The sequence below is a fragment of the Mustela lutreola genome, chromosome 13, assembly GCF_030435805.1.
Source record: "Mustela lutreola isolate mMusLut2 chromosome 13, mMusLut2.pri, whole genome shotgun sequence".
Lineage (NCBI taxonomy): Eukaryota > Metazoa > Chordata > Mammalia > Carnivora > Mustelidae > Mustela > Mustela lutreola.
Window position 1 is genome coordinate 75,586,297 of NC_081302.1, and position 25,230 is coordinate 75,611,526.

A 25,230-nucleotide genomic window follows, 5' to 3' on the forward strand; every position below is an offset into this window, starting at 1 on the left:
TTGAGCCCCTGTGGGGCTCCCTGCTCAGCCCGGGGTCTGCTTCTTCCTCTCCCTCTGCCCCTCCTCCTGTTTGTGCTCTCTCTCTTGCCCACTCTCTCTCAAATTAAGAAAGAAAGAAAGAAAGAAAGAAAGAAAGAAAGAAAGAAAAGAAAAGAAAAGAAAAGAAAAAAAAAACAGTGGCTATGAGATGGGCTATAGGCTGAGCTTGGTCTCTCCCTGACCCCAAAGGATAGAATTAATTGTGTGCTAAGAGGAAAGGAAGTTTTTTGTCTCTGAAAATTAATTTACATCTTGGACAAGTATTAATTTTGCCAATTATGAGACCAAACCATATGGAAAACTTTGTGCTTCTGCCAGTGACTTAAGAAAAAAAAATAACTTAAACCTTCGCATTTTATTATTAGAACCAGAGAGTTTTTTCTATATGAAATCACCACTGAAATCATAAATTACATAGGACATGTAATTCTCATTTATTGCAAAATCCAGGTCTATAGAATATTCTGTACTAACAATAAAAGCAACAGCCATCTTACATTTTTGTTTAACTCTACAATTCACAAACCCATTTTACATAACCTCACGGTTATCCAGTGAGGCAGACAAGGAAGAGAACAAATGAAAAAGAGTCTCAAATTTAGACCTCTCTGCTTGCCCCACGTACTTCCACTCTTTTATATCTATTCTTAGGCTCCTGGAAATGACCCTGACGATAGTTTCATCTGGCCCTAACTTTATTTTGTTACAGGAAGAGAAAACAATTTTGAGACAAATCAACACATTAACCTTCAGAAGGAGAATTATTTGCATTCATGTCTTTTTCCAAAAAGGCATTTAATTTATGACTAAGTTACCCTGTTTGTGTTGTTGCTACTTTGTTTTGCTTTGGTCTCTTTTCCTTCCTTCTGAGTCTCCCCAACCCTGCAATCCACAGTACTCTGGGACAGAATGGATCAGTGACATAAAGGTGTCAGGCCACCAGTGAGCAGTTGTAGTTAACAACTGCCCCCCAAGTCAGGAAACTTATTAATTAGTAAGGGTTAACAATATGTTTTATCTTCAATTATCTCAAAGATCACTGCCCATCCACTTCATGGCTCATGTAGAATCCCATGGCTCATGTAGATTAGGGTATGATGCTAAGCAAAATAAGTCAATCAGAGAAAGACAAATACAATATGATTTCACTCATATGTAGAATTTAATCTACATGATTACATTCTTCTAGATTGAGAGCAAATTTATGAGTAAAGTCCATGGCTCAGTCAGCCTTTGGTCCCACAAGATCTAGTGAAGTACGTGGCTACTCAATAAATGTGTGGTAAATCTGATTGGATTGGATTGCAAAATTCTAAGTCCTGCCAATGCAGCAATAACCAAGGAGACCAGATGTGGTATGACATATCGCTAAGTCAACCAAACATCCCTGGCTGGTTGGTTCTTCTCATGGACTCCCAGTCAATTCCTTTGCCTATGGTACTCGTGCAACTGCACTGCCCTATATACTTCTCTCTTTCCCTGACCAGACTATGAGAAGATAGGAGGCCAGAGAAGGGATGAAAATACCCAAAGAGACTTCCTTGCACTTAAAATGGCTCATCCTGGCCTATTTGTATCCAGAACTGGCTTTCTGGTATCCAGAACTGAATATTCTTCAGTGACCGTCTATCATTTATAAGTATCAAGGTGCATACAACCATCTTACAGAAAAACAATCTATGTATCTAAAATGCTTCTATTTCTGGTCAATATTGAAACCTGAATTTTTATACAGCTATAATCAATGATTTATACTATACATTATGAGTGGGTTCATTTTTTACTGACTGTAATCTATATACTTGTGACATTAATGGTTACACAGAACTTTATTATATTGATGTATCATTGTTTGCTTAACATTTGCTACGCACTGCTTACTTAGGCTGCTCCAAATTTCACTGGCATAAATTAAGCTATGATAAACATATTTGTGTAAACTGTCTTCTTTGTATTTTAGTTTTCCTTAGATTTATTTCTGCAGACTATATTCCTAGTAATAACATTAACAAGGCCAAGAAATGAAAGGGCAGACACACACATACATATATCCATGTTGTTTTACAGAGGTTGAGAACAAATTTTTGGTTTGTATTTGGCACCTTTTTTAAGGTAAGACTTTTTTTTTTTTTCCAAAGATTTTATTTATTTATTTGAAGAGAGAGACCAAGTAGGCAGAGAGGCAGGCAGAGAGAGAGAGAGGAAGAAGCAGGCTCCCTGCCAAGCAGAGAGCCCAGTGCAGGACTTGATCCCGGGACTCTGAGATCATGACCTGAGCCAAAGGCAGAGGCTTAACCCATTGAACCACCCAGATGTCCCAAGGCAAGACTTCTAAAAATCTTACTTTAAAAAAGTTGAGGTCATGGAGATTCCTCAAAAAGTTAAAAATAGAGCTACCCTATGACACATCAATTGTACTACTATTTATCTATCCAAAGGATACAAAAATAGTGATTCAAGGGGGCACATGCACCCCAATGTCTATAGCAGCGAGGTCCACAATAGCCAAACTATGGAAAGAGCCCAGATGTCCATCAACAGATAAATGGATAAAGAGGATGTGGGGCGTGCACGCGCGCGCGCGCACACACACACACACACACACACACACAGGAATATTACTCAGCCATCAAAAAGAATAAAATCTTGCTAATTGCAATGAGGTGGTTGGAACTAGAGAGTATGATGCTAAGCAAAATAAGTCAGTCAGAGAAAGAAATACCATATGATTTCACTCATATGTAGAATTTAAGAAACAAAACAGATGAACATAGAGGGAGGGGAGGAAAAATATAAAAACAGAGAGGCAAACACCATAAGATACTCTTAACTATAGGAAACAAATTGAGAGTTACTAGAAGGGAGGTGGGTGGGAGATAGGGTTACTGGGTGATGGGCATTAAGGGCACTTGATGTAATGAGCACTGGGTGTTATGTGCAGTTGATGAATAACTAAATTCTATCCCTGAAACTAATAATATACTGTATGTTAACTAAATTGAATTTAAATAAATTTTTTTAATTTAATAATTAAAAAGTTGAGGTCTTTAGGGTGCCTGGTTGGCTCAGTTGGTTGAGCATCCAACTCTTAATCTCAGTTGAGGTCTTGATCTCAAGGTTGTGGGTTCAAGCCCTGCACTGAGCTCTATGCTGGACATGAAGATTATTTTTTAAAAATTGAGATATTAGAATTTAAGGATTGGAATGGAAGACTTTTAAGAGGTCATTTATACCGGCTCCCCCAAGAATTCAAAAAGATGCCTTCTTCATCACAATTTTATGTTGTCACAATCTGTTGTGATATGTAGTTTAGGTTGAAGTATATGAAAAAAATCTAAACACACAAATATATAATTATAAAAATATAAGTATTTTAATCATCTTTTCATATAACTTTTGGTGATACTACAAGAAATTATGACAAATGATTAGTTGCAGTGTAGAGTTTGAATCTATATCAGTAAAATTTTCATTCTCTGTTGTGTTAAAGTTAATTGATCTGTCTTGCACTTTGAATGATACTTTTACTTTTACTTGATTTTGAAACATCATAAATAGGTCAATTGGAAAATTTGGGTTCACTAGTAATAAGAGATCCTTCAAATGTAAACATATGTTTTCTATAATTAAAAAATCACATTGGCCCAGGACAAGATGGCTTCACTGGAGAATTCTGTCAAACATTTAAAGAAAAGTTAAAACCAATCCTTTTCAAACTCTTCCAAAAAAATGGAAAAGGAGAGGACACTTTCAAAACTAATTTTATGAGGCCAGAATTACAATCATAACAAGATCTGACAAAGATATTACTATAAAAGTAAACTATGGATCAATATCTATGATAGATATTGATGCAAAAATCCTCAACAAAATACTCAAAAAGCATATTCAACACACATTCAAAAGATCATATACTATGACCAAATGGTATTTATTCCTGGAATCAAGGATAGTAAAATCAATCACTGTAACACACATTAACAGAATGAAGGACAAAAACCACACAATCACCTTAATCAGTGCAGAAAAATCATATGGCAAAATTCAATAGCCTTTCATCATAAAAACACTCAATAAACTAGGAAAAGAGGAAATTACCCCAACATAATAAAGGCCACTCTATAAAAATCCCATAGATAATGTCATACTCAATGGTGAAAAACTGAAAGCTTTCTCTCTAAGATAAGGAAAAAAGCAAGGATGTGCATTCTTGCCACTTCTATACAACACAATACTAGATGTCCTTGCCAGAGCAATTAGACAAGAAAAAGAAGTAAAATCACCTAAATTAGAAAGAAAGAAGTGAATCATCTGTGTTTGCAGATAATATGACCTTAGGAAACCCTAAAGATTACACACATGCACACACACACTCACACACACACACACCTGTAAAACTAATAAACAGATTCAGCACAGTTGTAGGATACCAAATCAACATGCATAAATCAGTTGCATTTCTATTAATTTGTATACACTAATGAACAAGTGAAAAGGAAATTAAGAAAACATCCCATTTACAATAGCATCAAAAATTAAATATTTAGGAGTAATTTTTTTAGGATTTTATTTCTTTTTTTATTTTTAAAAAATTTTTATTTATTTTTTAAATTTCTTTTCAGTGTTCCAGAATTCATTGTTTATGCCCCACAACCAGTGCTCCATGCAATACATGCCCTCCATAATACCAGCCACCAGGCTCACCCAACCTCCCACCCCCTACCTCTCCAAAACCCTCAGATTGTTTTTCAGAGTCCACAGTCTCTCATGGTTTGTCTTCCCCTCCAATTTCCCCCAACTCCCTTCTCCTCTCCATCTCCCCATGCCCTCCATGTTATTTCATATGCTCCACAAATAAGCAAAACCATATGATACTTGAGTCTCTCTGCTTGACTTATTTCACTCAGCATAATCTCTTCCAGTCCCGTCCATGTTGACACAAAAGTTGTGTGTTCATCCTTTCTGATGGAGACATAATACTCCATAGTATATATGGACCACATCTTCCTTATCCATTCATTATTTAGGAGTAATTTAACCAAGGAGGTAAAAGACTTGTACACTAAAAACTAAAAACAAAATAATGAAAATTTCAATGTAAAAAGAAAATTTTAAAGACACAAATAAATGGAAGGACATTCCATGTTCATGGATTGGACAACTTCTTATTGTTATAATGTCTGTGCTACCCAAAACAATATATATCTCACTGCAATCCTCATCAAAATCTAAATGGTATTTTTTGCAGAAGCAGAAAAAAAAAATCCCTAAAATTCATATGGAATCTCAAAGGACCCCAAATAGCAAAAACAATCTTGAGGGAGAAAAAGAGCAGGAGGCCTCACACTTCCTGATTTCAAAATATTACAAAGATATGGTAATCAAGAGAGTATGGTATTGACATAAAGACAGACCTATAGACCAATGGAATAGAATAGAGAGAGCCCAGAAACGAACCCTCACATATCTGATCTTAAATGATGGGGAAAGGATAGTATCTTCAGCTAAATGTATTGAGAAAACTGGACACTCTCATGCAAAAAAAAAAAAAAAAAAGAAAAGAAAGAAAGAAAAGAAGTTGTTGAATCCTTATCTTATACCATCTGCAAAAATTAACTCAAGATTGATTAAAGAGCTAAATGTAAGCCCTGAAACTATAAAACACCTAGAAGAAAACATAGGAGGAAAACCTCATGACATTGGACTTGGATATGAAACCAAAAGCATAGGCAATAAAAGCAAAAAATAGGTAAATAGGACTACATCAAACTTTAAAACTTCTGTGTGTCCAAGGTAACAATTAATAATCAATAGAGTGGAAAGACAACCTGTAGAGTGGGAGAAAATATTTGCAAACCATATGCCTGATAAGGGGTTAACAACTAGAATACATAAAGAACTCCTACAACTCAACAGTAGAAAAACAAAAAATCAAAATTTTAAAATGTGCAAAGGATTTGAGTAGATATTTCTCCAAAGATGATATACAAATGCCCAACAAGCATATAAAAAAATATTGAACATCACTAATCATCAGGGAAACGCAAATCAAAACCACAATGAGATATTATCTCATACCCATTAGGATGGCTACTATCAAAAGAATAAATGGAAGATAAGTGTTGGCAAGAATGTGAAGACACTAGGACACTCATGTACTCTGGCAGGAATGTAAATGGTGCCACTGTTCTGTGGCTCCTCAAGAAATTAAAAATAGAATTACCATGGGATCCAGCACTTCATTTCTAGGTATATATCCAAAAGAATTGAAAATAAGATTTTTGAAAGATAGGTGTTCATCGCAACACCATTCACACTGCAAGTCCTGTCACTTGTGTGCTTTGAAATGACAGGGTCATGTCATTCCTTCTCAAGAATACGAAATACTCAGGTATTCAATTTGACTGCTAAGCATTCTTTAAATAAAACTGGTGCCCCACAGGAAAAACAAAGCAGCTAGTGGAGTTCACATGGCAAACAACCGAAGCACTCATCCATCATATGTCAGTGTACAGCAGAAGTGCTTTCAGTGCATTTCCATTTCAGCACAGAAAATACTAAAAAGACATGTAGTCAAGGGATGATGTTTAATAAACTCAATTTTTACTGCTTCATCGAGGATGTTCTTAAGTGAAATGCATTTTTTTGAACCAGGAGTCCACGGTAGTGAAGAATACAGTGGCTACTGGTATGGCTTGGGGCCACTGCCTCATTTCAGAGGTAATCATCACTGTACCACAACAGCTATGGTAATCACCATAGCCCTTTAGAATTTACAAAGTCAATTTTTCTAGGACTCCCATTTAATACTGACCATAACACTTATCATCATTCATCCTTAACGGATCAGGGATCCAGAGCTTGAGAAATTTCCCTCCAAGTCTTCAAGGCTATCAACTGGCAGAGCCAGCTCTTCTGACATAAAATCCCACCATATTTTCACTAGGGAAATCACCTCTTATCCCATGACGTGGCCCCTCAGAGCCACACACGGTACAACGTTGTGAAGGAAGGTCGTGTGTCTCAGGGCCTCTTCAGTTCTCTTTCCCCTTTCTTGAGACGGGACGTGCTCCTGCTTCCAGATGTTTGTCCCATCCCTCCACCCGTCTTCATTCTCCTCTCCTGAAGCCTTCTTTCCTCTGCCTCCCTCAATAGCGACATTTGTTCCATGCATGTGAGTTTGATAAAGCATGTCCTCATTTATCATCTCCTTTGAATTTTTTTAAATGGTATTAAGTTTTTTATTTGAATTCCAGGGGCATTAACTTTTTTTTTTTTTCATCTCCTCTGGATTTTGATCTTCAAACTACTTGTGAAACAGTTTCCCATTCCAACCTCCCACAAGGGAAAGGTACTCTGAGGGGGTCATTTGCCCAAGTTCTTATAGCTCATCTTTCTAGGGTCTAAGGAAAGGGTTCCTAAAGATCGTTCCAATCTCTAATAGACTAAAGGTTTTAAGGATGGATAACTCCTTGACATGTTCCTTCCAAGAACGTGTATTAGCTCTACAAAAGAGAGGTTTAAACAAACAAACAAACAAACAAACAAAACATTTGTGTCTATGAAATAAGTTTCCAATCTTAAGAGTCTTGCCTACCCTCATCATTTATGCCTCTCCAGGAGAATAACTACACGGACATCTGAGGCTGAACCACGGAGAAATACAAATGATCATAAATTTGCAAGTAATGCTTTCATGACTATACATTTTTGCAAATTTAAATAAAGAAATCTAAATATTTACACTCAAGAGGGACAATATCATCCACAGCCTACCTTCTGCCTCACGATGACATCTGAACGAGGCATGTGTCCTCCTCAGAGGCTCCAACCCCCAAGAATAATACAGTATGTAAGTTTGGTGGGATACCTGCGAGAGCATTGACAGAAACTGGTCGAAGAGAATTTAACAAACACGTTCCTTTCATCGCCACAGAACATTCTGTAGGATAGCTAAATGCCCAAACTAAACCAAGAAGAGTTCAAAGAAAAAAGCCGAGGAGCCTAAACCTGGAAGGCCGAGCCTTTGAAGTTCTTTTACAAGGCTGTGGCCCGGGGAAGGAGTCCTTTAAACTGAGGAAACAGGAAGTACCTAGATTAAAAAGTTTGTGACATTTCCTAGAGGGGGGGGGTGATCTTTCTGGAAGCGCTCTTCCAGGAAACCGGTCCTTTCCCACCTAGATGCTGAGGTTTCCTGAGAAAAAGTAAATAACCTCTCCTTGCCACCGTGTGGAGGATCAGCTAGTCAGCGAAAAGCTGAAGGAGAGCTGGCCCCCTTCTAGATGTTATCGGCACAAAGGAAGGGGAGGGGCAACTTTGAAGGAAGGGCGAGGGGAGAGAAGGGCGGCCTGAAGAAGGTGGGAGAGCCGGCCGGTAGCTGAAGGCACTCGCTGCAGCACGTGCGCCCCTCGGGGCCGGGCTCCAAGCTCCCGCGGAGAGCCGAACTGGGCCCCACGCACTCCGCAGGGATGCCTCCCTCGGGGCCTGGGGCGGGACATCCCGTTAAGACACGCACTGGGGGAGGGGCGCCTGGGTGGCTCAGTGGGTTAAAGCCTCTGTTTTCGGCTGGGGTCCTGGTCCCAGGGTCCTGGGATAGAGTCCTCCATCGGGCTCTCTGTTCGGCGGGGAGCCGGCTTCCTCCCCTCTCTCTGCCTGCCTCTCTGCCTGCTTGTGATCTCTCTCTGTCAAATCAATAAATAAAATCTTAAAAAAAAAAAAAAAATAAGACACACACTGGGGGACTGAGCCCTGGAAATTAAGCCATTCTCATAGGACTCCAACTGTCTCCTAGACGCACCGAAGCACCCCGGCCAGAGGGCAGCGATTTTGCGTGGACCACAGGTGTCCCCTGGTGGAGGCGTGCTTGAACAGCAACCCTTTGGGCGGGGGGGCTGGGCAAGCCGGGCGTGGCGGGGGAGGGGGGGGGGGAGTATACCTCCAAGATAGGATGCGACTTGTTTTACACGTAGCCTTAGTCCATCTCCCCAAATATCAGCTTACTTAGTTAAAATATGCTAGCTGCATATATATATATATACACACATATACACACACATGAGTGTACACATATATATGTGTACATACATATATGTACACACACTCTGCTTCTCTTTTAAAGATTACTTCCCCCACTCATGTTCCGCTAAAGCAGACTTCCCATGGCATTTAACCAGTTCCACTCTTCCCCTGGTTGTAGATCACTCGGAGGTCTCTCTTTCTCCATATTTTACCCTTCATGCTCCTTAGATACCCCTTCTCCAGCTTCTCCAGCTTTGTCTGTCCCCTGAAGCCCCAGCATGCTTCTCCTATTCTTATCGAGTATAAACCCAGCTTGGCTGATACCTCCTCTTCTCAGGCCCCTTCTGGTCAATCCTGCCAGGCCTGAGACAGAGGCAATGTCATGCAGGGAACACATCAAGATTTCTTAGTGTTGTTTATATTTGCCCAAAGCTTCAGATACATTGCTGGTATGGCCAAAGGGCCCTCTTTAGTCACAGGTGAGGCCGTGAATGCTCAGAGGGTCCGTCTGCATGGCTTATAAACTTACAAACTGATATGACTCTCTTATAAACTCAGGGCATATGAGGACAGCCAGGCAATGGCTCAGACGTCCCAAAAGTGGAAAAGCCGATGAGAACAAGGGAGCAAACACGTTTCCATGCAGGGTGTTTGTTTCTGAATATATGAGATTCAGCATCATTTCTGAATAAACTGAATAGACGGTATTTTTAGAGAAGCAATGTTAGTACTTGCCTTAAACCAATAAATCTGATTTTACATTTGTAATAGTTAAGAGATAAAAAGAGACACTATTTTCCTTGTAGTAAGTCTATTTCCATACCTATAGTTATTTTTAGGGACCTTTTCCATAGAGAACTGAGATAAATGTGGAGTTTCTCAGAAGTGTGAAGAACAGTTAATAATGTCTGCTGAATCCTGAAACATTTGGAGGTCTCACAAAAGAAGACTTGTACTATTCTTTTTTTTTTTAAGAAGCAGATTTTATTTATTTATTGAATAGAGAGAGATCACAAGTAGGCAGAGCAGCAGGCAGAGTGGGGGAAGCAGGCTCCCTGCTGAGCAGAGAGCCCGATATGAGGCTTGATCTCAGGACCCTGAGACCATGACCTGAGCCCAAGGCAGAGGCTTAACTCACTGAGCCACCCAGGCACCCCAAGCCTTGTACTATTCTTTTGATAATTAGAAAAGCAAGTAGGAAATAGAACTGAATAAATATATATAAGATAGGAAAAACTAGTCACTGTAAATTTAAGAAACAAGGTAATTCTTTTAAACTTCCACTGTAAAATACATCTCAGACCAAAAAAAAAAGTACTGAATTTAACCCAAAAAATTCTCATCTTAGGTATCAGAGGCATACCCCTTCTGGCAGAGGGTCAGGGCATGCAGGAAAATGTGGGTATCTGAAAGATGGGTTATAACATGTATTAAAGAACTAAGGCAAGCCTCAAATTTATTTGGCCCCCAGAAAAAATGTTTGTTTCTTGGAGAATTTCTGGGAAATGACATTAGATCATTCTAAAAAATAATCCCTGGGCGTTGCCTTGTTGACAGCCAGCATAAACACTGCATCCCCCTGGATCAAAGCAACGACCCCATCAAAGAAAAATTAGGCAACACCAGGAATTCAATCTTTCAAGTGATTAGGTAAATGCCACAGAAAGGAGAGGCAAGCATAGGATTCTGGGAAGGAGGTGGTAAATTTGTTTCTAAAGCTGAGAATTCAAAACACATTTTTTAAGTTTTTTTGTTTGCTTGTTTTGTTTTGTTTTTGAGAGAGGGAGAGACCCCGAGGGAACACAGGCAGAGGGTGTGGGAGAGGAAGAAGCAGGCTTCCCGCTGAGCAGGGAGCCCAATGCAGGGGTCAACCCCAGGACCCTGGGATTATGATCTGAGCTGAAGGCAGATGCTTAACACCTGAGCCATCCAGACACCCCTTAAAAAGAAATTTTTTTAAATAATCACAATAATAGTAGTAAACTAGTCTTTACTGAGCATTTTGGAGGTCCCAGCACTAGCAGCTACAACCTTCACACATACTATCTTATTTTTGCCTCACAGAAGTCCTCCTGTAAGGCAGGTACTAACATTAGCTGCACTTGATAGCTGAGAAAGTGGACACACAGAGAAGTCGGAAGGCCACAGAGGCAGTCTGCTCCACGGTCTGACACTCGGCTGGGCTACGTTGCCTCCTTTTTGGGCTGCTGAGGATGCTGACACTTCTAAGTATTTGCTAAGTAAGAAGCACTCTTCCAAGTATTTTCCAGGTATTAACTCACTGGATACTCACAGTAGCCAAGGAAAGATACACTGTTGTAAGCCCATATTACAGATGGGACATGGGGGCCCAGAGAGACCCAGGACCTCATAGCGAGTTAAGTGCCGCACTGGAATTCAGACCCAGAAGATCTGAGCTCCAAAGCCAAAATCTCAGTCACTTCCTAACACTACTGCTCATGTAGAACAAGAAATCGGTTTCAGTGTCCGTGATTTGGTTTCTGAACGGCACCCTACAGAAGTAAGTCAACAATTGAAAGCAAGAGGAAGAAAGTTTTCTTTATGCACATTCATTTCAAACCCAGGAAGGACTAGAGAAAAATGTGGTAGGGAAGGGCCACAAGATGACTAGATTTTACATTATCAGCTACTGGTGATGTCAGCAGATGGGACATGGTGAGTGGAAGATTATGGAGCGGGATTGGTTGATCACGGAGTCGAAGATGCGGAAGGCCACGACAAGGAGGCAGCAAAGCAGCACCTGAGATTCTGTGCCGACCACAAGGATCCAAAATTAATTACTAAATGGGACAGAAACAATAAAATAACCAAGTTGTACTACTTAATTCCTCCCCCACCAAAAAAAAAAAAAAAAAAAAAAAGAAGAAGAAGAAGAAGAAGAAGAAGAAAGAAAAAAAATGCTTACTTCAGTGCACTTGAGTTAATCCTCCTTCTAAAGAAGACTGTATGTGACCCTATGGTTTACTGCATCTGTTTAACCGCTGCACCCAGTACAGGTGTGACCTTGAGAGAGGTGATGGAAGCATGAACAGGAATGCATTATAGACATTTAAAGTTAATTTTGTTAATAAATATGTTTGAAGTCCTTACAATGTACGAGAACTAATTTCAGCTCTTAACTGAACTAGGAGCCAGCCGTTTGCGATGAGGAAGTGATTCCTAGTGGTGGTTATAACAACAGTTTCCTTCTACTTGAAAGAACTTGCCCCTCCTTCCCACTCCCTACCTCACAACAGAAAATGAAGACCATACCAAACAGACCCAAAAGTTGTTTTCCTAGCAGTTTTGGGCTTGTGGATGATGGATTACACCATCAGCTGAATGCCAGTGGACCAGTCAGCAGAAAATAGGTTAGGCTGTAGGAGCAATCCCCCCAACCACAACACACACACACACACACACACACACACACACACAACTCTCAATGGCTTAACACAACAAAGGTTTATTGTAGTTCATACTACATGTGCAGTGTGGATTACAAGATGTGGTGATGAGGGCACTCTTCTTATTGGCACCATCCAGGGTCCCCGGCTGCTGGCTGCTGGGAAACCCCCCCACCCCACCCCACCCCACCCCAGGGAAATGCTTCCATGATACTAGAGGGATGGGAAGCGAACTGTGGATGAGCTCTTAAGGTTGCCTCCTGGAATAGCATACAAGTCCCACCCACATGAGTGGCCAACAGAAGTCACATGAGATACCTAACTTTAAAAGAGATGACAAATTACAAAGTTAGCAGGTGCCCAGAAAAGGAGAGAACTGGACTGTTTAATTGGGCACAGCCCAAATGATTATGAGGTTGAGTAAGGGCAATTTGATGCCAGAATCAGGACCTTTTGATTATCAGAAAGGGCCGGCCCCCTTTGTGGATCTCAAACTAAAGGCCCGTGTAAAAAGTAATTTGAGAGGATAATAGGTAATGTTTCCATAGAGTGGTTTCTATACAGGGAATAAACCCAGTGGAGCTGGTAGTTGTCAGTGAATAGAGAGACAAGAACAACAGAAACCCATTGCTGAAGAACTTGCAACTGAATCCTGAAGTTGCCAGATGCCCGTGGACCGGCGGTCTCAGAGGGAGGGGCATATACGGATGTTAGGTAGAGGAGACATCTGAATCTATTTTGCAAGCAATCCTCTGACACTGAATAAAATATGATTCTTTAAAAAATTAAAAATTTTTTTTAAAAAACGCAAAAACAGGAGTCTTAATGAAAGCAATCAGGTAAAGGGCAAAAACTCTACTCTGGCAGAATTTGGCACGTGGCCGCAACCTCTCCACCCAGGACTTTATGACTTTGACCTTGATCTTTGACTCACTGAATTTCCAAAATTCCTGGTGATATCGATGCCAGAATACGAGGGCAAAATGAACTTTCATTCCTGATAAAATGTAACTAACACCTGGGGCGCCTGGGTGGCTCAGTGGGTTAAAGCCTCTGCCTTCGGCTCAGGTCATGATCCCAGCGTCCTGGGATAGAGCCCCGCATTGGGCTCTCTGCTCCGTGGAGAGCCTGCTTCCTCCTGTCTCTCTGCCTGCCTCTCTGCCTACTTGTCATCTCTGTCTATCAAATAAATAAATAAAATCTTTTTTAAAAAAAAATGTAACTAACACCTTTTGTGAAATACAAAATTCCTGGCAGGCCACGAATATGGGAAGAAAAATGAGAGCTCATCATGAGAGGGACGTGTTCATTGTGCTGCCGATCCCCCCACCCCCCAGAGGAGGTTGTTATCTGTAAGGCCTGGATTTCTCTGTAAATTGGGAACACTGTTGTCTTAGACGAAGCTGTTGGGTTACCCACCATCTATGCCCGTCCCACTGCTTTCTATAATCCCACTAGAAAGCATAAAGCACATTTTTAAATCTCAAAACAAGGATTCAGCTTGACTGATAACAGAGCAAACAGGTGGACGGCTGAGAGGGTGAGGTTATTAGGTAGGGCCCTCGTCCTGCCCCAGCGTAGGGCTTTCTGCTCTCAGGCTAGGAGGGAACGCAAAGCACCAGTTTGCCTCTCCTGCTCTAACTCCGACTACACGCCACTCCGCCCCCCTCTGCCCCGCCCCGTGCGGAATCAGCCTCACCTCTGAATTTCATCCAAATAGAGTCCCAGGCTCCGCCCCAGACATGCTAAATGGCAACCTGCCTTTTAACAATTCCCCAGGTGATATGTAAGCGCTCTGAGGTTTGTGAAGCTTTGTTCTCCAGAGTTTTAAGCCACTCCTGAAAGAAGCTCTCTATCGAACAGAAGAAGGAAGAGGGGTCAACTTTTTTTGGCCCTGCCTCCCTTCCCATCTTGCTGTCAAACAGTCAAATTAACACCAAACACCCAGCTAATAATTCTCCTGCCTCAGAGCCTTTTAAAAAACAGTGAAAGACAAATGCCATATGATTTCCCTTATATGTGGAATCTAAAAAAACAAATAAACAAATGAAAAGCAGAAGCAGACCTATAAATATAGAAAACAAACAGTTGCCAGAGGGAGAGGGGCAAAATGGGTGATGGGGAGAGTGCAGATGAAGGCTTCCAGTATGGAAGGAGTAAGTCACCAGGATAAAAGGTTCAGCACAAGGAATCTAGTTAATGATATTGTAACAGCATTATATGGTGGGGTGAGGGTGAAGATACTTACCAGCATAGTATAGTGGATGAATCTCTATGTTGTATGCCTGAAACCAATGTAACCTTACGTGTGAACTGTAATCAAATTAAAAAAAAAAAAAAAGGCTTCTACTTGCATGAATGGAACTATACCTACCACAGACAGTTCCATTTCAGTATGTCCCTGTAGAAACTAAAAGTATAACTTTTTTCCCAACGCTTGGCTCCATATACATAAAATTACCTCTCCCAGACGATTCATTAGGCACACACATCTGACCGTCTTATGTCTAACTTTATTCTTCCATCTACCACCATTTGCCAAGTACAAACAAGGATCAGTGACAGAGTACATACCTAACATGTATTTCTATTTACAGGGATTCAATGGAATGTTGTCTTTTTTTTTTTTTAATTGCTTTGTTTGTTTTGCTTGCGACTAGCTGGGCAGTCTGGACTGTGTCCTGCTTCACTGTACCCATCTGGTCTGGTCTTGTGTCCATGTCTGAATGCCGAGAGACGCCACTGGGGAAGAAAGCTCAAGTGACCTAGTCTCCTTTTTAAAACAGTTATGAGCTGTCACATTTTACTTTAAAATATTAATGCTTGGTGTCAGAGCAGTTTTGTTTGAAAATAAGGTTTTGTTGTGCTATGGAAAATGCTATCATAATGTCCGTGTCCATTACACCTCCACCTGCTTTGGGAATTTTTTTTTTAAGATTTTTATTTATTTATTTGACAGATTGAGATCACAAGTAGGCAGAGAGGCAGGCAGAGAGAGAGGAGGAAGCAGGCTCCCTGCTTAAGCAGAGAGCCTGATTTGGGGCTCAATCCCAGGACTCTGAGATCATGACCTGAGCTGAAGGCAGAGGCTTTAACCCACTGAGCCACCCAGGTGCCCCCTGCTTTGGGAATTTAAATGAGGCAAGAGAAGTAGATGTTATACTCAAACTCAAGGAGCCTCAGTTTAAAAAGATATTTTTGTTTCACTGTCATTTGCTTCTAAATGCAAGACTCCATTTTCTGCCTTCAGAAGCTGAAGTTGGTACCGTTGGTGCACATGTGTATTTCAGTAGGTGGCAACCCAGAAACTGTGTTCTCTGGAAGATTTCCATGACATACTGTTCTCAAAAGCCTTTAAATAATCCCTAGTAAAACTGAGAGACTACTTCCAGGTGACAATAGGACTGGAAGCGATATGACGTTTGTACGTGATGAGCTACTCATTTTTCTGAAATAAAGAATCTTGTGAAAAGAGGAATTATGACTCGTATTTACAACAACTTTTCGTAAACATCCCCAAATTCCAGGCACAAGACAAAAGGCATGACTCATATCACAGTAGGCATTACAGCCAGGGAAGTGGCCCTCGTGAAGATTGCTTCCCTAATGCCTGAGAATGGCTCTGAGGAGATCTGTAGGAAGCTGATAATAGGTACTTCATCGAGGATCCCCAGTTGAAATCTGGTTTTTGATCAAGAGCATTTCCTTAGCTAAAAATGTCCCGTTTCCAGACCTTAATTTGATTTTTTTTAGTGGATGATGACTGAGCAGACCAAAACATTGCAGGGGGAGGGGGCGGAAACAGTATGAATGACTGTAATTCTTTAACTTGGGTGGTCATTTGAATCCTCTTGAGGAGATGATCTTGCCGGGTCTAGCTTGAGTTGTCCCACATGCTGGGGTTTTTCAGGGGTGCTCTCCCTCTCAGATCTCCTCAAAGTCTCGTCAGCTAGCCCACCACCTCGCCTGCAGGAGACATTCCTATGAATGTAGGTGGCAGCTTACACAGCAGCTCGCTTAAAAAGGTCGCATTCAGAGGGCCCATTCTGTCTGAGTGGGGTGAGGAGTCTCCATTTTTACAGACATTCCAGATGGTTCTGAGGAGGTAATCCTCCTATAAGTTTAGAGAAACATGGGCTACTACCTAGTTAATTCCTTATCTTTTAAAAAACTTTACACCAAAACTGAGAAAGTAAGTGTTGACGAGAATGCAGAGAAATTGGAACACGTCAAATAGCACAAGTGCTACGGAAAACAGTACGACGGTTCCTCAAAAAGTGGAACATAAAATCACCATATGATCCAGCAATCCCACTTCTGGGTACAGACCTGAGGAACTGAAAGCAGGGTCTCTTAAGAGATATCTGTACACCCATGTTCATAGCATTATTTGCAACAGCCAAGAGGAGGAAGCTACCCAAGTACCCATGGGCAGACAAATGAATAAACAAAATATCACATACACACAGGCAGACTGGAATTTTTATTCAGCTTGTAAGAGTTAGGCAATTCTGATCCGTGTGGCACCACAGATGAACCTTAAGGGCATTCTGCTCAATGAAATAAGCCAGACACAAGAGGACAAATACTATAGGATTCTGCTCATATAGGTCCCTGGAGTAGTCAAATTCAGAGACAGAAAGTAGAATGGGGGTTTCCAGGGACTGGGGGAGGACAGGGGAAATTAGGAATTATTGTTTAACTGGGTACAGAGTTTCAGTTTTGCCAAATGGGTGGTGGTAATGCTTGGACAACAATGTGGATGGACTTATTACCACTCAACTGTATACCTGTCGTGGTTAAGATGATAAACTTAATGGGGTACGTGTTTGACCATAATTAAGTACTGTAATTAAAAATATTCCAAGCCCCTGAAAGGGAAAGAACATTATGCAAATAACAAATGATGGGCTCTTGCATCTGCATTTCAGGTAGGTCAAAGTGCCCTTAAGGAATCCAGGATCCACAGAGCATGAAGTAACTTGTTCCAGGTCAGGCAGCTAGTACTGGCAGAGCCAGGATCTGAATCCTCTGTGCCCATCTGGAAGTCTCCACGCCCATGCCCTCTGCCCTCTCTGGCTCATTTCTGTGTGGGTATCAAGGAGGATAAGAGAAGAGTCATCTTTGGGGCCTATGGCTGAGGCCTGTGTTGGGGCTACTGGAAGACAAGGCATTAGCTGTAAAAGTGGATACAGGGAAGCGGATGTTATGGGGCAGAGGGTTGTTGGAAATGTTGGAAATGTTGGCACGGCATTGGAGAGGGTGGATTTGGAAACTGTTGTTGGGCTAATTAGTAAAAGTGCAAAACAGAAAGTAGATAAGAGAGAGAAGAAGGAAAAAGGCAGGGGGCACCTGGGTGGCTCAGTGGGTTAAGTCTCTGCCTTCAGCTCAGGTCATGGTCTCAGGGTCCTGGGATCAAGTGCTGCATTGGGTTCTCTGCTCGGCAGGGAGTCTGCTTCCCCCCTCCCCCTGCCTGCCTCTCTACCTACTTGTGATCTCTCTCTGTCAAATAAATAAATGAAATCTTAAAAAAAAAAAAAAAAAAAGCAGAAATGGGGAGAGTGAGAGAAGCCAAGAATCAGAGCTAGAACCTGTGGAAATGCCCATTCTGTGTTTAGGGAGCAGACTAGGAAGCAGGGTGCAGTGATGGGGAGAGAAAAAAGGTAGGGGGAGCTTCACAGCCAGGCTCTTCCACGGCAAACCACAACTCAGGGGTTAGTCGTGCAAATTAATATTTGTACAGATACCCCAGGCTCCGCCCATAGGAAATCTTCATGAGAGCTCTGTGAGGTCAAGTAGAGGATGCCATTGTGCTCATTTTATAGACAAGCAAAGTGAACCACAACAGTATTGGCCAGTTTCTCAAGGGCATGGGCGTGGAGACTTCCAGATGGGCACAGAGGATTCAGATCCTGGCTCTGCCAGTACTAGCTGGCTGACCTGGAACAAGTTACTTCATGCTCTGTGGATCCTGGATTCCAAATCTTTCACGTTCAGACGCCCTTTCTTTTCCATTACCAAGGGGGCACAGGAGCCACAGCCAGCTCCTGGTCATAAGGCGATGCATCACTGTAGGGACAAAAATGTTAATCAATAAAACAAACTATAGATCAGTCTGCTTTTTACATCAACACGCACTGACATTTCTACACACGGTTCACCTCTGTAAAAAATCTTTCCGTGGGAGAGCACAAACAACTGCTGTGGTTATCGGTGAATTTTACTGATATAAAGAAGCTTCCCACAAGCACACCTCAATTACTAAGCCTTCCGCAACAATGTATTCTATAAGGAAGTTAATGTGGAGAATCCCTAATTATTCTGACTTACATGGATTCATCCACAAGCAGCCCTTTGGACGATACCTTGAAAAGGGTATGGCCTCACTCAAGTTCACTTTGGACTCATTTCTGGTCTCCAACCCTGTAATACAGCATACTACTGTGTTCCAACCGCAGATTCAAAATAAGCAATGACAGGATTGTGATGATACAAATGAAAAAACAACTTACTTACTAGGATGTTATTTTACATAACCATGCAGAATTCTTTTGTGTGTTTGAAATGTAAGAGTGATACCGTGTGGCAAAGTGCAATATTTTTGTCTGATACATGCAGATTTTAGTTCATATCTAAACTAGCTTACTAAATTTGGATCACCTTCCCACCCTCCCCAGCCTCCTGCTGCCCAGGACCTGCATCCACACCTTGAGAAGGGTCAGGGGGATGCCTGGCTGCACAAAGAGGTGGGGGCCACTGCCAGGTTCCAGCCCTTTTCCATCTGCTCCTCTATTTGGCCTGCAAAGACACCCTGCCCCCAGCAAGGAGAGCCTCCAGCTGCCAGAGCTCCCAGGCTTCTGCCGTGGCATATCAGGATTTTCTCTGTCACCTCTCCCCCTTTACCTGAAGAACAGAGTGTAGAAGGCTTTGGGAAGTGCAAAACAGCTTCTCTCAAACAGGCTAGAGCTCCATATTCTAGAATGGTTAAAAATAATCTCAAGGTCTAGGGGAAGAAGTGGATCCCAAGAAAGCATTTGTCCCAGGGAGCTCACACAAATAGCAGTCCATTTCCTCAAATGTAGCTTAAAATAGAAATTGAGCAAGCTAAGCATTTTAAATTCATCATTAAAAGATTTCCATATTCTGTCACAAACACATTTTTTTTTGGTCTTGGACAAAATTGACATGTGTGTTCCCATACTCAAGTTTTATGATTATGTATAGCTCACAAACTTTTATGTATCCTCACTCATGTACATATATACATCCACATAAATAAAATTAATACTACAACATTCACATATATAAACATGTATTTAATAACTCTATCTTTCTTTTTTAAGATTTTATTTATTTGAAAGAGAGAGACAAACGGAGATAGTGAGATAGAGCACAAGCAGAGAGAGGAAGAACCAGGCTCTTGCCGGGCGGAGAGCCTGACATGGTACTTGAGCCCAAGACCCTGGGATCATGACCTGAACCAAGGCAGATGCTTAACCGACTGAGCCACCCAGGCACCTCAGTAACTATATCTTTCTATGTGCATATTAGTCTGGTCTCATGTGTATCTACATACATGTCTATTTACGTCTACAAAAATCAAGCAGATGCTGGTTGGGAGTAGTATTTGGAAGAAAATCTGACATAGGAATGCAATGTATTTTCAAGACACATCATTAGACGAATAGATTGTATGCATTCTTCCTCCTAGAACTTACTGCAAAATGCAGAAAAGGGTTCAGTTTCCTCTAGAAGTTTAAAAAAAAAAAGTTTACTTCTCCACCACAAAAAATTAAAAGAAAATAATTCCTAATAAAAGAAGACTTACAGATGAATGTAAATCATGAAAAAGAACTGTATGAAATTATCTTCAACTGAGTATTAAACTGTCAAGGGTCTGAGGTAAGTACAGTTAAGCAAAGATCCAAATACTACCCCTAGGGAGTGCTCTAGTAGTGCACATGGATTAAAAGGCTCTAAATAAGTACTGCATGCCCAAGGAGGGCCCTGAACCTGGTAATACCTGACCCACCAGCCAGTCTTGGGGTTTCAGGACAAATCTAGTTCAGACTTTGAATCCCCAGACTTTGAATCAGGATTGGAGTTGCTTCAGAAAATCCTTGAGAGAAGGCAATTTAATTTCTGTGGAATCTCCTTATGTTTTTATATTGATTTCTAAGCATATATCCCAACTCTGCCCAAATCTGCCCTGGTCCCCATTAGAAGCCCCCAGTGGACATCTAGAACCTCCCCATGTCCCAAAGCCTTGAACCTTCACCAAAATCAGAGAATATGGTAGTGGGTCCTGGCAGCCTGGTCCTGAGAGAGTTCCAGAGCACTGGCTTCAGAGCAATCTCAGAATTCATGTCAAGGCTCCCTGCAGTCTTTCACTGGACTTAGTACCAAGGTCTGTAGGATCCTTCATTCTTCGTGACATCTTCCTGCAGATAATCCCAGCAAAGGTGGAGGAAAATGCACACTGTTCTGCTGGGGCTCCAGTGTGAGGTGACAGAAGACAGGGGATGCCTCTAATAGTGAAATTCTGCTGCATTCTCCCGCATTCTGAAAAGGTTTTCCTCTAAATCTTTGAGTTTCCTGTGCCTATTACATAGGTTACGTATTTGGCTCAATGTGATTTTTTTTCTTAGGTACATATATAGGACTCCTAGAGGAAACAGGACAGACATAAATATACTAACTTCTTGTTGAGGCTATAGGTTCTGTGAACAATAGCAGCTGCCAGTATGAACAGAACAACTGAGAAATGTTACTCTTTTTGTATTAATATTACAAACATAATGGTTATGTTTACTCCATAGCTGTTTCCAAAGAGTTCAAAAGACTCTTCAGATAATTTGCAAGAGGTTCTCAAACTGCTGGTTGTACCAAGATCAGTCTGGGAAACCGTGGTCCTGGGCAACTGAAGATTTAGTCCCCTGCATCTGCCTCCAAGGTCACTATTTTGCAGAGTAAGGACAATTAAGCATAAATCTTTAACTGGTGCCTGTTGAAAGGTATGCTGCATTTAATGACCAGATAAACAGAGATAAATAGATTCCCATGGCTGGGGTGACCCTTGGTAGCAGGACCTAGATTTTCCCTGATTTCTGGGAGCAAGGCCTCCATCACCAGGTCCTCCCTAATGTGATCAATGGCCTCCTTCCCGGACACTCTCCCATGGTAAGTTTCAATCTGAATACAACTTCTGCATATCACTTCTCCATCTGCTTCGTAGCAACTTTAGAGCCAGATTTTTTTTTTTCCTTTACTTCTTTCCTATTCCCCATGGTAGAGTGCTCTACTTAGAACAGATGTTCAATAAAGAGTACAGTCTCGATTAAATTCACTCCCTGGTAATTTTTCATTGCTGTGATTTTGATGACCTGAAATCCTTTCTTGGTTTGTACAAGGGTAGGCAGAGAGAAAGTGAAACTGTATTGGATCTCTGGGAGCTGCGGCAAGGAGCTAACTGTGGCCTAAGAACAGCAAAATCAAGCACATGATGTGTAACTTTCACTTTTATTTGAGCCCCTGCACCCTTTGACTATGTCAGGTAACAATGTATTAGTCCAGGCAAGTCCTATAAAAGGGACCTCAGAGACCACCTAGTGAAACTATTTACCTCCACTGAAGCCCCTCCAGCAGTAAGTTCTGTTAAATCTAGAACTCTATGCATTTTGAGAAAGCTTTACTTAAAGATCACTTGTTAGGCCACAAAACAATCTCAACAAATTCAGGAAGATTAAAATCATATCAAGCATCTTTTCTGACCATAGTGGCATGGAACCAGAAATTAATTTTAAGAAGAAAACTGGAAAAACACAAATATGTGGAAACTGAACAACATGCTACTAAACAATCAATGGGTAAATAAAGAAATCAAACAGGAAATAAAAAAATAACTTGAGACAAATGAAAATGGAAACACAATTTTCCAAAATCTATGGGACATGACAAAAGCAGTTCTAAGAGTAAAGTTCAAAGTGGTACAGGCCTACCTCAAAAAACAAGAAAAATCCAAATAAACAATTTAACTTTGCACCTAAAGGAACTACAAGAAGAACAAATAAAGCCCAGAGTTAGTAGAAGGAAGGAAATAATAAAGATAAGAATGGAAATAAATGAAATAGAAACCAAAAACAAAAAAAGAAAGCCCAACAATAGACAAGATCAATGAATCTAAAAACTGGTTCTTAAAAAGATAAACAAAATTGATAAACCTCTGCCCAGACTCATAAAAAGAGAGGGAGGCCAAATAAAACCAGAAGTTAGAAGAAGTTATAACTGAAACCACAGAAATACAAAGGATCATAAGAGACTATTATGAATAATGCATACCAAAAAATTAGAAAACCTAGAAGGGATAAATTCCTGGAAAATACAACCTTCCAAGACTGAGTCATGAAGAAATAGAAAATTTAAAGAGACTGGTTGTAAGTAATAAAATTGAATTCATTTTAATTTTTAAATTCCCCTAAAACAACAGTCCAGGACCACACAGCTTCACAGATTAATTCTACCAAACATTTAAGGAAGAGTTAACACCTATCTTTCTCAAATTATTCCAAAAAAATTGAAGAGGAACGGACATTTTGAAACTCATTTTATAAGGCCAGCATTACCCTCATATCAAAAGCAGACAGACAGCACACAGAAAAAAAAAAAATTAAAGGCCAAACTGTTGATAAACAGAGATGCAAAAATCCTCAACAAAATATTAACCAAATTTAACAATACATTAAGAGAATCATACACCATGATCAATTAGGATTTGTCCCAGGGAAGCAAGAATGGTTCAACATCTGCAAATCAATCAACATGATACATTAACAAAATGAAGGATAAAAACAATATGATCACCTCAATAGATGCAGAAAAAGCATTTGACAAAATTCAACATCCATTTATGATAAAAACTCTCAACAAAGTATACACAGAAGGAACATACCTCAACATAACGAAGGCTTTATGTGACAAGCCCACAGCTAACATCATACTCAACAGTAAAAAGCTGAAATCTTTTCCTCTAAAATCAGGAACAAACAAGGGTTTCCACTCTCACCACTTTTATTTAACATAGTACGGGAAGTTCTAGCCACACCAATTAGGCAAGAAGAAGAAATAGAAATCATTCAAATCAGAAAAGAAGTAGTAAAACTGTCATTATTTGCAGATGCATAATATTATCCAGAGAAAACCCTAAGGACCTCACCAAAAAGCTGTTAGAACTAATAAATGAATTCAATAAAATCACAAGATGCAAAATTAACATAGAGAAATAGTCGTTTTTCTATATACTTATAATGAGCTATCAGAAAGAAAAATCAAGGCAATAATAATCCCATTTACTATTGCATCAAAAAGAACAAAATACCTAGGAATAAACGTAACCAAGATGAAAGACCTGTACTATGAAAACTATAAGACACTGATGAAAGAAATTGAGAATGACACAAATAAATGGAAAGATATTCCACACTCATGGATTGAAAGAATTAGTATTGTTAACATGTCCATACTACCCAAAGAAATCTACAGATTCCATGCAATCCTCAATCAAAATTCCAATGGCATTTTTCACAGAACTAGAACAAAGAATCCTAAAATTTGTACAGAAACACAAAAGACCCCAAGTGAGCCAAAACAATCTTGAAAAAGAACAAAGCTGGAGGTATCATTCTCCCTGATTTCAAACTATACTACAAAGCTGTAACAATCAAAACTGTATGGTTCTGGCATGAAAACAGACATACAGGTCAGTGGAATAGAACAGAGTGCCCAGATATAATATATATATATATATATATATATATAATCAATTAATCTATAACAAGAGGCAAAAATACACAGTGGAGAAAGGCAGTCTTTTCAATGAATGTTATGGGGAAAACTGGACATGCAAAATAATGAAACTGGACCAGTATCTTGCACAATATGCAAAAATAAATTCAAAGTGGATTAAAGACTTGACATAAGACCTGAAACCATAAAACTCCAGAAGAAAAATAAGTTCTTTGACATCCATCTTAGCAATATTTTCTTGGACCAGTCTCCTCAGACAAGAGCAACAAAAGCTAAAATAAATGAATAACATTCCATCAAACTAAAAAGTTTTGCACAACAAAGGAAACCATCAACAAATTGAAAAGGCACACATCTGATAAAAGGTTAATGTTCAGAATATATTTAAAAAACTTATATAACTCTTACCATGATGAGCACTGAGTAATGTTGAGTTGTTGAATCACTATATTGAACACCTGAAACTAACATAACACTGTATGTTAACCATATCAGAATTAAAATAAAAAAAAAACAAAAACAAAAACACTAAGCTGAGAAATTTATGGCCAATTATTGTGACATTTCTCTTCAGCCAAGTAACCAAGTAACTAATAAGAGACTGAACAAGCACCTAGGTGAAAAGATGTCTAATAACTAACAAGCCACTCTGCCGTATTAGAATTAAATTATTGGGGCAACTGGGTGGCTCAGTGGGTTAAAGCCTCTGCCTTTGGCTCAGGTCATGATCTCAGGGTCCTGGGATCGAGCCCCGCATCGGGCTCTCTGCTCAGCAGGGAGCCTCCTTCCCTCCCCCTTTCTCTGCCTGTCTCTCTGCCTACTTGTGATCTCTGTCTGTCAAATAAATAAATAAAATCTTAGAAAAAAAAAAAGAATTAAATTATGCCAACCAATTAAAAATAGTATCAATTTTAAAATCAAATAAAACTAAGGCAAACATCTTTGGATTTGAATTTTCAAAATT

General features: G+C 40.2%; 2 long non-coding RNA genes across 2 annotated transcripts in view; both read right to left on the reverse strand.

Annotated features, from left to right (window-relative positions):
• Positions 1-23,519, reverse strand: part of LOC131813900 (uncharacterized) — a 33,806-nt gene extending 10,287 nt beyond the window's left edge. Inside the window, exon 1 of the long non-coding RNA XR_009347028.1 lies at positions 23,413-23,519. This is a non-coding gene — a long non-coding RNA (uncharacterized LOC131813900). The remainder of the gene's footprint in view (positions 1-23,412) is intronic.
• Positions 11,591-12,617, reverse strand: LOC131813901 (uncharacterized). Its single transcript, XR_009347029.1, has 3 exons — positions 12,169-12,617; positions 11,984-12,081; positions 11,591-11,858 (listed from the first exon to the last, which is right to left on the reverse strand). It is a non-coding gene; the product is annotated as an uncharacterized LOC131813901 (long non-coding RNA).
• Positions 23,520-25,230: the final 1,711 nt, after the last annotated feature.